At 39.5% G+C, this 11,985-nt stretch overlaps 1 non-coding gene across 1 annotated transcript; it reads right to left on the bottom strand.

The window, feature by feature from the left end:
- Positions 1–11,023: 11,023 nt before the first annotated feature.
- LOC122793826 lies at positions 11,024–11,129 on the bottom strand. The gene has a single exon (XR_006363554.1). It is a non-coding gene; the product is annotated as a U6 spliceosomal RNA (small nuclear RNA).
- Between the last annotated feature and the right edge of the window lie 856 nt (positions 11,130–11,985).

Here is an 11,985-nt window from a genome sequence, read left to right as displayed (position 1 = left end):
CAAAGGTGGTCTCAGAGTCCAACATTAATCAGACTATAGACTTACCTGTCTTCTTTCCAAAATTTTCTAATAAAGATGAATATTGCTTACACCTGTTGGATGTTCACAGGCAATTACATTTCTTTCTCAACAGAACTAAAGAAATCAGGAGGTCAGACCAATTATTTGTTTTCTTCTCTAGTGCAACCTTAGGGAAATCTGTCTCTAAGGTTACCTTGTCAAAATGGTTGAGATTGTATTTCCTTCATTTATAACAAGAAGAACCTAAAACGTCCACGGCCGGTGAAGGCACATTCCACTAGATTTATGGCTACTTCAGCTGTCTTCCATTCTAAAGCTTCCATGAGTAAAATATGCACAGCATCACCTTGGGCTACTCCGCATACCTTTATTACTTATTACAAATTGAATCTTGTCTCCAGGGGAAGAGCAGTCTTTGGTTCTATGATTCTCAGGAATATCCTTCCATAGGGCCACCCAGGATCTAAAGTAGCTGGGGACTCTATCCCATCAGTCAAGAATAGATGAAGATTGACAACATCAGATAAAGAAGTTATGTCTTACTATAACATTCCATCTGTATTGTCAATCTTCATCTATTTTTGGCATCCCACCCTCCTTTCCCCCTTCTATCGATTCCTGGTGGAGCAACCTGTTTTCCTGGGTCTTCTGTTAGGTTTTTCCTTGGACATGGTGTCCTCATTTGAAATTAGTTTCCTTCTTTTCTTCTATAAATTTTCAAACTCAATCTGAGGTAATATAGAGAGGGACATTATGGGCAGGCTACTAGCTTGGGAGTTTCTTGGCTGGTGCTGGATATATAATGGTCAGATCAGTTTTGAGGGTTGGAACCATAACCCACCAGTCAAGAATAGATGAAAATCAACAACACAGATGATATGTTGTATTATCTGATGAAGTTCACAGTACTAATAGTGGACAAAAGCACTTATGATGGATTTTAACAATAAATGAATTGACTAATTTGAAAGTGCTGGTAGCAGATTTCTTTGGTAACATTACATTTTTATGTTATCGAATTTTGTCTTTTTACATAAGTTGGATAACAGAACAGTAAATCCCTTGGAGAAATTAGACAATGAGGAGTGCAAAATCTGAGAAATTTCCTGGATTGGTTTACCTCTCTCACATTTTTGATAACATCTGTAGCTGAGGATCCAAAAATGAAATCCCTATTCTAAGAACAATTCAAAATTTCATTTTTGACATCTGTGAGGTTCTGAGAATACAGCTAGGAACACCTCATTAGAATGAAGCCAGTGGCAGTATCCTTGGAAGTAGTATTTAAAGAGGCATAAACACAAAACAATGAGTGGTGACTTGAGAAATAAAAGAAACACGATTACATATAGCAGATTTTTCTTCACATGAAGAAACAAGTTTGAGTTTCTTAGTCTTTCACAGTTGATCAGAACAAACTTCAACATATGAACCTGACAGTTTAAAATTCTAAAAATCAAAACTGCAGAAGCATACCCTCCTCCCCAAAACTTATCAAAAGCCTTGCTATCTTTATCAGAATGGGATGGATTGGAATTAAGAACAAGCTGGAATTACTAAAGCTGCAGCTGCTGGGTCAGGTCTTGGATTAGCGTATAAAAACTTTAAAGACAAGGCTACTTTATACAATCTATCTTCTTTCTTAAGGGCAGCAGCTGGATCTCAGATAGTCCACAGGCTGTGACATAAACATCATTCAAGACTGAGACCACTCACACCTGTACCTCAAAGTGTTTATGGTCTATTCTAGCAGTGGCTAAGACCTCCTTCGTTCAATGAATTTAAAAATGTTATGAATATAGTGTGCCATATGGAAATAAACACAATTAGGTCAAGAACAGCTAGAAAAACATCTTATTATATTGTATGGGATAATTTACAAAATTTGTTAAAAAAATCCTAATTTCAATAGCATGGTATTTTAGTTTAATTAATTGATCTGATTGTAGTGGATGTCTTTGTAAATACTTTAGTTGTTTTGTTGAATGTTATAATCATATCTATTTTTAATTACTTGTATAAAATTGTTATGATATTTCTCTTGTATGTTAAAACAATAAACCTGTTTTGAAAAAAAAAAGACTGAGACCACTGGATGCATAAGTGAAGGTTCTGTAAATTACAGTTGTAACAAAGCGTAGTATTTTGTTAGGGGCTGAGAGACCTCAGAGTTCTCTTACTGAAAACATTATTTCATCCTGGAAATAGTCTCAGAAAAAGACAGCCCTCCCAGGGAGAATCAGGAACCACACTCTCCTTAGAATCTGAATCAGAAATCTAACAAGAAAAATAAATGTTTCTGTCCCTTCTCAATCCCCTACAGACTCATCATCTTGAACATCCTTGAGGGAAGAAGAATCTTTTTTCCTTTTATCATAAATCACCTTATAATAGGGGTCTACAGCCTGTACAGGACCCTTAGCCAAACCCAACAAATAACTCCTGTCTAAGCAAACTTGGTCATTTAAGTAGAAACATGTCTGGTCTTCTGTTTCTTTTTGACAGAGATTTATGAAAAAGCAGACTTAGAAATTCTAGCAACAGCTACCACAGTGGTGGGCACTGCATTCTAAGCATGGACACACTCCCTGTCCCTTCTCCCAACACTGACAGTAGGTGCTCTTCCTTGCCCACTGAGGGAACCCCAACAGTGACAGAGGATGTGGCTAACCCCCAGTCCATGGTTGCTGTATGGACTACACTGGAGGGATCCAAACAAAAAGATGTCTCAGGAACCAGCTTTGACAACAGCATGGTCTCCCACCTGCCTGTTGTGTTGGTAAAGACTGTTTAACAATTTTTTTCTTTTTTTGTGGGTGGAAGGTCTGACGGAGGAACTGGTAGTTTGTTCCATGGTATAACCAAAAAAAACATGCTTCTTTTCTAGGGAAGCTTAGCAGCACTAGTTGGTGAAAATGGAAAGTAGCAAAAAAGGAAAATTTTACAGTAAAAATGCAATAAAAAGCATTTTAAAACACTTGACCAGCTCCAAAAGATAAAACAAACACCATTTCTCAGTTTCTTTTCAGAAATAGTAGTTTTAAACACTTTTAAACTGTCAAGTAAAAAAAAGTGAACTTCCATTTAAAAGTACATAAAAGTTATGAGTCAATAAAGACACTTTTCCTTAGTTCAGATGTACTTTCTTAATAAGAAAATTAACTTTAAACAATAAAAGAGTAAATGTGGAAGGGTTTTCCTTGAAGGGAACCTATTTGTCCAGCAATGGAACAGCGATCACAGACTGTCGCTACTCAAATGCCCCCAGAGGAGTACTTTTTCTGGGTAGCAGGGAAGATCTGAAGAAGTTGGTACTCAAACCTTATCTTTTTGTCAGCTCGGATCAAGCTGAGTAATGAATTGAGTGCATGGAAGGTGCCCTGAGGTTTTGGAAGCTGGTCAGCTGTTATATTCTATGGAGGATATAACTCACATAGCTAAGGCTACCGTAGCAGTGATCAGTATGATAAACATCATACATGATCTAAACCTCACTCAGTTTGAGTTTTTTTGTGTTGGGAAGGTTCTGTTACATCAGCCTAGTAAACTTTGAAAAGGTTAGGGAGACTGTGGACAGTGGTCACTCTGTGCACATTGCATCTCTTGACTTGGTAATGATTTTGATACTATCCCCCCTGCTGGTATCATTGAAAAGTTAGACAAGCTTAATGTAAAAATCATATGTTGTCCACTGGATTGCAAACTCACCATCCAACAGATACCAAGTAGTTTAAGTTGCTGGTACCCTATCTGAACATAAAATTGTAACTAGTGGGTTACTGTAGGTATTACGTCTGAGCTGTCTCCTGTTTGACACTTATTTTGTCGACATTCAAGCCAAAATCCCTGAAGTGTGGTTGACTACGTTTGCTGATGACTGCAAGCTGGGCACTGTTATTCAGTCATACACTGACACTAAACTGCTTCAAAAAAGGCTGGAATATGTAAATGTCTGGTGTACCGAAAATGGTCTCAAACTAAATGCAAAAAACTGCAGCATAGTAGTGCAGTATACAATAAAAAAGCTGTTCCCATTTTATAAGTGGTACTCCTTTTTAAACAGATATGGTCAAAAGAGATCTGGGTATGTATGTGGACAACTCTCTCATCCATTCATTACATTTCTGCCATAGTCAGGAACACCTATCTGGCCCTGTTACTTTCCAAGGGAATACTTCCAAGATCCAAAGATGCAGTTTAATCACTGTAATTTTCCTTTATTAGAACCATCATTGAATCTAATGTAGCCTTTGGTATGTACCAATACAACCACACTGCTCAAATGGAAAGGCCCCAAGGATTTCTTACCAAGAAACTGAAAGGCCTTGAATCCTTCTGCTATACTGACAAAGGAGTACAGCTCTTCTTATGCTCAGTACCCTCTTGGCTGTTCCAAGGTGACCTGGTTCTCACTTTTCAAGCTATGAAACACCTAACCCTATATGATCTCCTATTTCTTTGCAAAACCAGAGACTCTATAAACACCCATACTTGGGACCTAAATTTACGACCACAAATAAACAAGACTTTGTGGAGGGTAGGTTCCTAACTCAACATATTCCCAGCCTATGGCATAAAGTACCACTGGGGATGAAGCAAAGCAGCACTTTGTCTGCCTTTAAAGCTAATCTTGATGATTGGATGGGTAGACAAATATATACATCTGGGTATCATGTATGGTCCTGCTTGACTTGGGAAGAGTGCACTATTAAGTACTTATAAAGGGTGGCAAGAACTTTTAAGTGTGCCTCCTTAAAGTTATGTATGGCTAGGCCTCATTTGGTCCCTGTGATCTCCTTAAAGTTATGTATGGCTATGCCTTGTTTGGTCCCTGTGATCTCCTTAAAGTTATGTATGGCTAGGCCTCTTATGGTCCCTGGGATCTTCTGAAAGTTATGCATGGCTAGGCCTCGTTTGGTCCCTGTGATCTCCTTAAAGTTATGTATGGCTAGGCCTCATTTGGTCCCTGGGATCTCCTTAAAGTTATGTATGGCTAGGCCTCATTTGGTCCCTGGGATCTCCTTAAAATTATGTATGGCTAGGACTCATTTGGTCTCTGTGATCTCCTTAAAGTTATGTATGGCTAGGCCTCATTTGGTCCCTGGGATCTCCTTAAAGTTATGTATGGCTAGGCCTCATTTTGTCCCTGTGATCTCTTAGGTTCATAGGTTAATAGGTTCATAGGTAGGTACTAGGCTATTGGCCCTAGGGCCTATATAAGCCTAGCCAAAGGTACCCTGGATTTCTCCACCCAAGAAAATTATTTTCCTGTGCCACTGTCGAGCAGAACCACAGAAGTGATCCCTGGGGTGAAGTTCCTATCTCCCATCCAATCATCAAGATTTTTCTTGAAGAGCGCTAATGAAGAGCTTTGTTTGATATAGATAGGTAGTTTGTTCCTGGGACAGGAATCTATCCCTCCAGCATGTTCTGTTTATTGTGGTGACAAGGTTTAGGTCCCTAGACCATGTAGCTTGTAAAGCTCTGAGTTTGACATAGCTTTGTGTGAAAGCTGCAGTTTTTTGAGACGGTGTGCATAGGGCATCTGTTTGAGGCTAGTAATCCTCTTTGTGAGGTATTTCTGTGGCCTTTCCAGTTGTTGTAGATGTCTTGTGAGGTACATACCAAAAGAGGCATTGCACTCTATAATGGGTCTAATGAGTGACGAGTAGAGGGGAACAATGACCTCTTTTTTCCTGGATGAGAAACCTTTTGTGTTGAGGTGTGCCACGTAGAAGGATTTCCTGACTACTGTGGCGATGTGATTATCAAAAGAGAGACTACTGTCCACCTGTGTCCCAAGGTCTCTTATCACACTTTCAGTGTTAAATAGACTACTGCCTATGTGGTAGTTCATGGGTACTGAGTTTTTACCAAAAGGGATGACAATGCACTTTTTGGCATTGAGCTTGAGACCATGGCTTTGACACCAGGCATCTGTCTCAGCGAGGCTCTTTTGTAGGATGTCCACATCTTTTGGAGTTTTGATTATGGCTCCTTGCTTGCAGTCATCTGCGAACTTCGTTAACCAAAGACCTTCTGTGTTGGCTTGTACTTCAGAGAAGTTTTTACCAAACAGGAGAGGACCCAGGACTGAACCCTGTGGTACTCCACTTGTCACTGGTCTGAAGATGGATTTGGAGTCTGCTACTTTCACAGTGTGGGTTCTATCAGTGAGCCAGTTGGCAACCCATCTTGTGACATAGGGATTTATACCTAGTTTAGTGAGTTTATCTATAATTCCAGAGTGGGGTATGGTGTCGAAAGCCTTGGCGAGATCTAGATAGGCTGTGTGAACCACCATACCCTCATCTACAGCTTTGGTGACTACTTCAAAGAAGTCTATCAGGTTTAGGAGACATGATCTGCCTTTTATAAACCCGAACTGGGTGGGGTCCTGAGTTTGGAGATTACCAATGTCATTGTTTATAAGTTCCATGATGATACGTTCCCATAGCCTTGCAGACCAAGCTCATTAGGCTAATGGGGAGGTAGTTTCTGGGGTCTGTGGTGGCTTCCCCTTTGTGGAGTGGGATAACTGTCACTGTGCGCCATTCAGTGGGCACATAGCCTGAGGTGAGGCTATGACTGAACATGGTACTTAGGTGGGGTGCCAGTTCATTCTGTAGTTCATGTAGAACACAGCCTGGGATGTCGTCAGGTCTCATGGATGCTGTGTTCTTGGCTTTGGATAGTGTGTTTCTTACCTGTGCAGCTGTGATTGCAGGAACTTTGCATTCTTCTGGTATAGAGATGGGCCCTTTAGGGGATGACAGGGGGGTAAAGTTAACACTGAACCTATCTGCCAGGATGTTGGCAATATCAGTTGGTTCTGTATATTTAGTGCCATTGTGCTGTAACTCAGAGCAGATCTGAGTGTTGCCATTGAGAATCTTGACATAGCTGTAGAATGCTTTGTGGTTGTCTTTAGAGTCAGTGGCAATTTTCTTTTCATAACTAGCTTTGGAGGATTTTATGAGGGATCTCAGCTTCTTACTGAAGCTGACCAGGGAGTTTCTCCAATCATGGGATTTTACTATTTTTTGCAACAGTTTCTTTCTTCTGTTGTAGAGTTTGTTTATGGCAGAGGACCACCAGATTGGCTTCCTTTTTTGGAGGATAGCATTTTGGTTCTGCTAAGGATTGCACGATCCATGCACTCATGTAAGTGCTTATAAAGTGCATTTGTGTAGGATTCAGCAGTCATACCTCTATTGTCCATCAGCATGGGTGTTGTGAAGTTTGCCACTTCTGTCTTAAGAAGCGTTAAGTTGGCTTTGGAGAAATTTTTACTGTGGTTTCCCTAATGGGGGGTAGGGGAGGGATGTGGATGTCTAGGGTGATCAGCTTGTGGTCGAATCTGACCAACAAGGAATTGACCTCTGGTGTGGAGCACCGGTTGCCCATTTTGGTAATAACCAGGTCTAGGATATTGCTGCCCCTGGTGGGGGTGTGGATAAGTTGATCCATGGCACTGGAATTTATGAATTCCAGAAAACGTTGAGCACAAGAGTTGGTACATGAGTAGTTTTTCCAGTTAATTATAGGGTAGTTGAAATCACCCATTATTAGGGTGTTAGGTTGTACCCTAATATTTTCCAGTGTATTAAGAAATGAGGAGTGGGAATCCTGGGGCATGGTGGGGGATCTGTAGCAAGCTACAATTTGGATTGCGGTCTTGCCCAGAGTTAGTTGCACTTGAATAATCTCGGATGCATTATGCTGAGCAACTAGCCTGGAGGTGTGGATATCCTTAATGAATATGGACACGCCTCTGCCTTTAGTGTTTCGGTCCAGGTTAGGTGGCCTAAAGGTGTGGTATGAATTATAGCCTGGTAATTCAGGGGTAATCTCTGGAGCCTTGAACCAGGTCTCTGTCACTGCACAGATGTCGATGTTCTCCATTTTAAGGAGTGCCTTGAGTGAGTGCATTTTGAGGTTTAGACTTCTAGCATTGAGTAGCAATACCCTCAGATTCTTCTTGCCTGTACCTGTTAGGGTGGTGAATTTCTCATTTGAACCTTGCCTAAAAAAGGCACTATGGGGGTGGCTAGAGCCTTAGCCAGTATCCGGAATCCCAGGGGCGACAGCATCGTGGTTTGTCGATTATGTCATCCCAGGCAGTCAGATACTGGATCTCCTTAGAATGACACCAGAAGCTTAGCCAATTGTTGAAGTCAGTCATTTTGTCCATGTACTGTGGTATCATTCTTTAAAGTTATGTATGGCTAGGCCTCTTATGGTCCCTGTGATCTATTGCCTAGTATTATTCTTATGTTCTTGTTAATGAAAAGGTGAATTTTCTGTTACCATAAGGCAGTTCTTACACTGCCTGACATAATTGTTATCTGTTAGATTCAAATCTTTTGAACGATAGGTTGTAGAACTGCTGCTGCACCTAACTTTGCAAGAATTTAGCTATTAAAAAAAGCATTCATGAGCAGTGTATAGCCTAATCATAGAACATTAAACTATAAGATAATAAATACATCACAGAGAATTATACACAATAAATGCAGTTAGTTTGGAAAAGACAATTGAAAAGATTAGAAACTTAGAAAAAATAGATAATATGCAGTGGATCATTAGTTAAACAGTAGGCTTGTTTCTGTCAAAGAACCATTAAATGGCTATATTTTGTAAATATTCTTCTGACTTTTCCTCTATGTACCATTTGTGAATATACTTTCTCTTAGATTGTTAGAAGTACTTGGTATCACAGTATGTTTTAATATGTCATTTAAGAAACACAAGATGTCTGTTAGCAGGAGGGCATAGTCAATCACACACAATATGAAAAAGTACCTCTCAACTGTCCCTGATTTTGACTCAGATTTCAGCTCTGTTCCTCTTAATCCCACCTAAAACTGGTGACTATTGGAGGAAAGGCTGTGAATTACATTGACTAAATAATGACAATAATTTAAGAGTTATAGATTTCTTTCACTTCACAAACTGTATATTAATTAACATTCTTTTAATAGTACTAATATTTTAAAAATGTCCATGACTTTTTCTAAGTTTGTCCCTGATTCTGTTGAAATTTGTCCCTGACTGGTTGAGAGCTGTGCCTCACAGTCAGCAGAGTCCTTGATATCACTGTAGAAATCAGTGATCAAACCCAGAATATGATTGCCAGTTGGCTATGCATTAGAATTGTACTCTGAATTATAGATTGCTGATAGGACACCTTGTTATTGCATTTAAAATATTTAATGATAGTGTTATGAGAGCAAATTTCAGCATAACAAAGCTACTTCATGACAGAAACACTAGGAATAAAAGTATTTTTATTCACAATAGGAAACAGAAAACAGGTTTAGCAAATGAGCATTTTACACAGAGCTGAATAAACTGAGGAATATATAGATATACAGTTAACTGTTTAGTCTGCTACAACCTTGTCTATTTTCAAGAACAGGATTGATGCCTGGTGCACACAGGTACATGCATGGAATCACATGCATAATCGCTAGTAGTACATTCCTGCAGGGTTAGTTTGTTTTTAATATGTACAGACATGAAATTTAGCTAAACCCCATTATGTAATTCTAATGTTGAAAGGCACCCATGGTTTTATTCCTATGCCTGGGAGAAAAAGCAGAAAGCCCAGAACCTCTACAGTTTATCGGGGTCAAACAGGCTAAAATTCTGGGAGTAAAGTCACCACCAATTATACAGTGCTATTGCATGATCTTGGAGTTGGCATATATAACTGGGAGGACACAGACCCACAAAAATGGGGCATAGAAGGGCTTCCACCTGCAAAAAAATGATTTTCTTCTTTGCATACTTAGACGTTAATGCCTTGGAGCATGTGTGTTTTTATGTCAATGTTTTGAGTTAGATTTTTTTTTTGATAATAGGGGCCGCAATGATTTGCAGCATCATTTAGCTTACATATATGAACACACACACACACACACACACACACACATATATATATATATATATATATAATATATATATATATATATATATATATATTATATATATATATATATAGAGAGAGAGAGAGAGAGAGAGAGAGATCTGCATATACCTATATCTATCTATCTATATATGTATATATATATATATATATATATATATATATATATATATATATATATATATATGTGTGTGTGTGTGTGTGTGTGTGTGTGTGTATAGTATGCGCGTGCAACAAGATCCCAAGAAAGCTGATTTGGGCAGTCATGCAATGGTTTGATGTCTGGAACCATAGGTAGAACTAATGTAGGCTATGAACAAGCATGGTGCTGTGTCAGTGGCTCAACAGACCTTTGATCAGAAAGTAGTAGATTCTATTTCCATCACAGGTGATTGGATTAATTTTCCATTACTGGCACCACAGTGTAGCATAAAGTAAAGGGGTAAAGCAGTTCTGACTGTGCCATGGTTTGTATGAGATATTAAGTCAAGATCTCTTCTGCAGTTGTTGCACTGGTAGATGTAAAAGACCCAATTGGGCTTACTCAAAAGTGTAGGGGATTTCCACAGCCCTGGCCAAATTTCTACTAGTCAGTATGAATAAAACCTTGAGTCACCCATGAAAACAGTTCACTGGCCTAATTAGTCTAATGAGATCAACAAATGATAGATAAATACACACACACACACACACACACACACACACACACACACACACACACACACACACACACACACACACACACACATGCACATATATCTGTCTGTGTGTGCATATAGGTACATACTACATAGGTGTGTGCTAGGCTAATGATCACAAGGGCCTTTTTAAGTCTAGCTATGCATCCCAAATCTCTGTCAGTTGCTGGTAAGCTTCATAAGTGTAAGCAGGGGCTTATGAGATGAAACATGTACAAGTAGGGGTCTGGAAGATGAACCCTTTGCAAGCTGCCTGTGTTCATTAGAGACATAGGTGCCAAACCAGGGATGAATTTCCTGTTCCACATCCAGTTGTCCAAGTTACACTTAGAATTGGGTTAAGGAGGAACTTTGTTTCACATGGATGTGGAGCCAAAATATGGAGTGCTTCATGAATTTGCATGCCATCCTTGCTCTGGGTTATACTAATATTCTCTGTATCATTCTCATTTTAGTATAAGTGCTGCAAAAGAAAGCACAATAACAGTTATCGGTAAGCTGCCCTTATGGGCCATTTTAAGCCTACCTAATTTTCATTGCTAAGAATCAAACCATGTACCTCTTGCCTATGAAGTAAACACCTTTAACCATTATGCCAACCCCCAATTATAAAATGTATGTCACTGTTATGTATTGTGTGTGTGTGTGTGTGTGTGTGTGTGTGTGTGTGTGTGTGTGTGTGTGTGTGGTGGGCTTTTTTTTTTTTTTTTACAAAACTTTAAAAATCGTTCCAAAGTCACACAGTGGAAGGTTATTTTACTAAATTTGAATAAAACAAAATGGGGTTTAGTTACACATAGCTCTGTCACACAAAAGTAGAAATATTTTGGAATGCATGAAGATGTGTGTCTGGATGATTGCTAGCATGACAGTCCACTGCTACACATTTCCAGTCTATTAGCATTTAGTTTAAAAGTAATGTCTTTCGGCTTTTCCCAGTTAGGGGTCGCCACAGCGGAACTCTGGTCTGCTAATGATTGGCAGTGGAATTTTACGGTGCCAAGTTGCCAGCCCGATGCCCAACCTTCAAAGAAGGCACACCCATTCATGCACGCACCTAGCTGCATGTCTTTAAACATCACTCAACCGCAGGGAGGACATGCAGACTCCACACAGAAGGCGCTCCAGCCGAGAATAGAACGGGAGAGCTTCTTGCTGTGAGGTGACAATGCTAACTGCTGCACCACCGTGGCGTCTTTCTATTAGCATTTAGTTTACCAGGTATAAAAGGGTGCCTATACATGTTTGCAGTTCACGTGAGCAAATGTTCATTTTCTTGATCAAGTGAATTGTGTGGTGTTTTTATTGAGCATGCAGTTTTGTGAATGTGAGTGT

This window comes from Protopterus annectens, chromosome 2.part0, assembly GCF_019279795.1.
Source record: "Protopterus annectens isolate FY-2018-M chromosome 2.part0, PAN1.0, whole genome shotgun sequence".
NCBI classification, from domain to species: Eukaryota; Metazoa; Chordata; order Ceratodontiformes; family Protopteridae; genus Protopterus; species Protopterus annectens.
The sequence above is the reverse complement of the archived record's forward strand: the minus strand, read 5'-3'. Positions and strand labels throughout refer to the sequence as shown.